This window comes from Cebus imitator, unplaced genomic scaffold, assembly GCF_001604975.1.
Source record: "Cebus imitator isolate Cc_AM_T3 unplaced genomic scaffold, Cebus_imitator-1.0 Scaffold234, whole genome shotgun sequence".
Classification (NCBI taxonomy): Eukaryota; Metazoa; Chordata; class Mammalia; order Primates; family Cebidae; genus Cebus; species Cebus imitator.
In genome coordinates this window covers 2,064,864-2,070,515 of record NW_016107549.1, presented here as the reverse complement: position 1 = coordinate 2,070,515, position 5,652 = coordinate 2,064,864, and the positions used below count along the sequence as shown (strand labels likewise).

The following is a 5,652-nucleotide window of genomic DNA, read 5'->3' as shown; positions in this document are numbered from 1 at the left end:
GCCTCCTGAGTAGCTGGGACTACAGACACGCGCCACCATGCCCAGCTAATTTTTTTGTAGTTTTAGTAGAGACGGGGTTTCACCACGTTGACCAGGATGGTCTCGATCTCTTGACCTTGTGATCCACCCACCTCGGCCTCCCAAAGTGCTGGGATTACAGGCTTGAGCCACCACGCCCGGCCTTCTTTTAGTGAAATTTTAATTTTAACTTGTGTAATACTTATCATGTACCCAGTATTTCTTTTTTCTCCCTGTCCCATGTTAGATGTTAGAGCACAGGCAGGAGGAAGAAGGCATGCCAACTTAGATCTTCATAAATATTAAATCTTTAAAAAATCTCTATACTCATGGGATGCAACCATTGCTAACTCACATAGGATGGAGATGGTAAGATGCCAAAACAGCTCTTTCCCTCAGAAACCTAACAGTGTAATCTGAGATTTGCTGACCTTGAGTAACAGGTTAACAGTTGGCAATTTGCAAGGGAGTTCACTGATATCCACAATGGTTTCATACTGAATTTGCTAAGGATTACAAACTTCAAAGGTTCAGCAGTGCTGTCCTCCAAAAGGATATGAAATTCCCTTTCTCCAATTTCAGGAAGAAGTGATTCTCAAACAGCTACTCTAGAGACCAGTCATCCTTCCAGCTTCTCTCATTTTAAGCTCTCATGAGGGGCACGGTGGCATGAGATCCTGACACCAAAGCATAGAAATCCCTCAGTGGCATAATTCCCCTAAATCTTGGCCTATGAAAAAGATAATTAACCTACTGATGTCCACATGCAGGGGACAGAAAAAATGCTCCCAAACAGCAATTCTGACACCAGAATTTACCTATTAGGTAAAGTAACAGAATATCCACAGCTTTCTTGTTGATGGGTCAAGGGAGTAAAATGAGCTCATCAGGGGAGCCCTAATTGCTCCTTGCACAGTGTTTCTGTGGCATTTGTTCAAAGAAATTCCTACTACCTAGCGTGCAGAAGATAAGTAGTCTCACTTTACTAATGTTAACCTGAGACTACTTATCCTTAAATGCCTAAGGGTATATACTCAATTCATAAAAAGTTCACATATGATTCTGTGGTCTCCAAACATTTGTTGTCCTTCACCCGTATCTGGGAAGTAAGAATTTGGGAGGGACACCACCAACCTAAGTGATAAGAGTGGTTTCGTGTGCCTAAATGGTTACGGAATCAACAGAGTATATACTGAACTGCTTTCTTCTTTCTTAGAGGCTGGACTTTTTCACATGCTAGGCAGAGGTTGTCTACTTGATCCGCCCCCGAAAGGCACTCTGAGCACTGGGTCTCTAATGAGCTTCCCTAGTAGACAATATATCATATCACAACTTGTTGCTTGGGGAATTGTGCCCATTCCATGTGATTACATGAGGAAAGAACATTTAAAGGCTTGCATCTGCTTTCCTCCACACCAACTATGACTAAATAAGACTAATTAAGTATATTTAATAATCCTATTAAAACATGTTGTTGGGTAATGTCAAAGCAGAATGAAATAATGTAAAAGTTGGTACATGCTCTTAGAACAAACTCAGTGTCGCCAAGATGCCACTGTTCCCAAATGTTATCCTTGTAAAACTCTACAAATCCCTAAAACAGCCTTATTAGGAGTCAAGAAAAACTGCTTTTCAAAACCTAAGAGGAATAATAAATGTCAAACAATGGGTGAAGTCTTTTGAATAACAAAAATACTTGCCTAGTATGTATCAAGGATTTTCAAACTATAATACTCCAAACAGCAAGACACTAGCAGAGAGATAAATAGAACAAGGGAGGGGAAAAGAGTCTTCAATGAACTGACATTTATAAGGAAAATTGATTAATGATAGATCAAGAATTGTAGGGTAGTGGAGGAGATCACTAACACTTTAATACATGTAGAAGGGACAAACTGTTATCTAATTGTAAAAATGCATTGCATCAGCTCTATTCCATAGACAATAATCAATTTATATAGATTTAAATGTGAAGGATATAATTAAAACTCTCTTAAAAGTCACAGGTAATTTTTTTTTGAGATGGGGTCCTGCTCTGTTGCACAGGCTGGAGTGCAGTGGGGTGATCTTAGCTCACTGCAACCTCCGCCTCTTGGGTTCAAGCAACTCTCCTCCCTCAACCTCCTGAGTAGCTGGGACTACAGGCGCGCACCACCACACCTGGCTAATTTTTTGTATTTTTAGTAAAGATGAGGTTTCACCATGTTAGCCAGGATGATGCAATGAGCTCTCATTGCACCACTGCACGTCAGCCTGGGTAACAGAGTGAGACTGTCAATAAGTAAATAAAATAGCCAAATAAATAAAAAGTGAACACATGATTTAAAAATGAGAAAATAATGAGAACACATTTAACAGAGGATGACACACCATATATGAAAAAAGGTCTGGCTGGGCACAGTGGCTCATGCTTGTAATCCCAGAACTCTGGGAGGCCGGAGTGGGCAGATCACTCGAGGTCAGAAGTTTGAGACCAGCCTGGCCAAGATGGTAAACGCTGTCTCTACAAAAATTAGCCAGGTGTGGTGGCATGGGCCTGTAATCCCAGCTACTCAGGTGGCTAAGACACGAGAATTGCTTAGGCCTGGGAGACAGATGTCACTGTGAGCCAAGATCACGCCACTGCACTCCAGCCTAGGTGACAGAGTGAGACTGTCTCAAAACAACAGCAACAACAACAACAACAACAACAGGAAAAGGTCCATCTCTCTCCTTGATATAGCCAGATGAAATACCAAATAAATAGATCCAATTTCTTACATATTAGAAGGACAAAAATCAGTCAATTAGACACTCCCAAGTACTGGTGACCACTGCTAATAAAGAAATAGTTACACGCGAATGGAAGGTCAATTGATAAACTCCACTGCTATTTCCTGTAAATTTGAACTTGACCATAATCTATAGCACAGTGATTTTTCTCCAACATCCAGAAAAGTTACCGTGTATTTGTACTTAGAGATAGATACCAAAATGAAAGGATCGGTATTTTTCACAAGAGCAAAAAATCAACTTGAAAAATGCCCAAACACCACCATCATTGGATTGGATAAAATTGGATTTCTTCAGCCTCAGTCACTATCGTGTGAAACACAGAGGCAAAGGAACCACTCAAAAACCTTTCATTGTTAATTCCATTAATATTCATTTATTCAAAGTTCAAATACGGCTCAACTAAAAGAATATCACATAGTGAAAAAGAATAAAAGAAAAAGGTATAGGCCAGGCGCGGTGGCTCAAGCCTGTAATCCCAGCACTTTGGGAGGCCGAGGCGGGTGGATCACGAGGTCAAGAGATCAAGACTATCCTGGTCAACACGGTGAAACCCCGTCTCTACTAAAACTACAAAAAAAAAATTAGCTGGGCATGGTGGCGCGTGCCTGTAATCCCAGCTACTCAGGAGGCTGAGGCAGGAGAATTGCCTGAACCCAGGAGGCGGAGGTTGCGGTGAGCCGAGATTGCGCCACTGCACTCCAGCCTGGGTAACATGAGTGAAACTCCGTCAAAAAAAAAGAAAGAAAAAGGTATAAAGAATAATCAAATAATCAAGACTGGCCATCTATGAAGCAAGATAGAGATAAGCCAGAGGAAACCATCAAGAGACTAATGACTGACCAAGGCTCACCTATCAATTTATATTTTTAAATCATTTATTGAGGTAATGATTGACATAAAAAAGCTGTACATATTTAATGTATACAACTCAATGAGTTTGGGGTAAGTATACACCTATGAAACCATCAGTATCATAAGGACATAGACATATCCATCACAAAGGTTTCTTTCCCCTTCATTATTATTACCATTTGTGTCTCTCCGTGCGTTAAGAATACAACATAATATCTATTTTAGAAATTTTAGGGCCAGGCACAGTGGCTCACACCTGTAATCCCAGAACTTTGGGAAGCCAAGGTGAGAGGATCACTTGACACCAGGAGTTCATGACCAGCATAGGCAACATAGTAAGACCACATCTCTAGAAAAAAATATAAAAATCTTAGCTGGGTGTGGTGGCATTCACCTGTAGTCCCAGCTCCTTAAGAGGCTGGGACAGGATTGCTTGAGCCCAGGAGTTTTAGGCTGCAGTGAACCATGATTGTACCACTGCACTCCAGCCTGGATAACGGAGCAAGATCCATCTCCAAAATGAACAAAATTGTAAAAAAAAATTTAAAGGAATGTTTAACTATAAAATAGTTGTGTCATTAGCTATAGGTACTATGCCATGTAGTATATCTTCAAAGCTCATTTATCTGCATAACTGCAGCTTTGTACCCTTGAACTTCACCTCCCCATTTCCCCCTTCCCCTGAAAATTACCATTCTACTCTCTGCTCCTATGAGTTTATTTCAGATTACATATATAAGTGAGATCACAGATTATGTACCTTTCTGTTTGGCTTATTTCACTGAGCATAATGTCCCCAAGTCTATCCATGGTGTTGTTAATGGCAGGATTTCCTATTATTTTTTTTTGAGACAGAGTCTTGCTCTGTAGCCCAGGCTGGAGTGCAGTGGCACCATCTTGGCTCACTGCAACCTCCGCCTCCCAGGTTCAAGCAATTCTCCTGCCTCAGCCTCCTGAGTAGCTAGGACTACAGGCACGCCACCACCACACCCAACTAATTTTTGTATTTTTAGTAGAGACAGGGTTTTACCATGTTGGCCAGGCTGATCTTGAACTCCTGACCTCGTGACCTATCCACCTTGGTCTCCCAAAGTGCTGTAATTACACGCATTAGCCACCACGCCTGGACCAGGATTTCCTTTTTTAAAGGCTAAATCATATTTTATGTATTCATCATACTATATCCATTCATCTGTTGACAGATATGTACGTTGTTTACATATCTTGGCTGTTATGAAAAATGCTGTAATGAACATGGGAGTGCACATATCTCTTCAAGATCTTGATTTAATTCCTTCAGCTAAATACGGAGAAGCAGAGTGCTGGATCATATGGCAGTTCTTTTTCTAATTTTTTGATAAACCTCCATGCTATTATCTATAATGGCTGTATCAATTTAAATTTAAACTTCTACCAACAGTATACCAAGGTTTCCTTTCTCCAAATCCTTACCAACACCTGTAAGACTATATGTCTTAGCAGAAACTAAGATGTCAACATAGTGGGACAATACAATTCAAAGTATTAAGCTAATTAGCAACATAAAAACATACGAAAGTATAAAATTCATGAGTAAAGGCAAAAGTATAGTCAAATCCAGAATATTCTAATACATAATGCTGGTACAAACATCACTTTAAACTCTAGTATAAAAGATGAAAGTACTTAAAGTGACTATAGCTACCATAACTTGTAAAATGGACACTGAATATTAAAAAGATATAAATCCTGGCCAGGTGCAGGGGCTCACACCTGTAATCCCAGCACTATGGGAAGCTGAGTCAGGCAGATCACCTGAGGTCAGGAGTTCAAGACCAATGTGGTGAAACCCTGTTTCTACTAAAAATGCAAAAATTAGCCAGGTGTAGTGGCAGGTGCCTGTAGTGCCACCTACTTGGGAGGCTGAGGCAGGAAAATCGTTTGAACTTGGGACTCGGGGGTTGCAATGAGCCAAGATCCTACCACTGCACTCTAGCCTGGGCAACTAAGTGAGACTCTGTCTAAAAA

At 40.6% G+C, this 5,652-nt stretch overlaps 1 protein-coding gene across 3 annotated transcripts in view; it reads right to left on the bottom strand.

Moving 5' to 3' along the window:
- Nucleotides 1-5,652, bottom strand: part of ZNF709 (zinc finger protein 709) — a 52,118-nt gene that overhangs the window by 4,489 nt on the left and 41,977 nt on the right. The window lies entirely within an intron of this gene.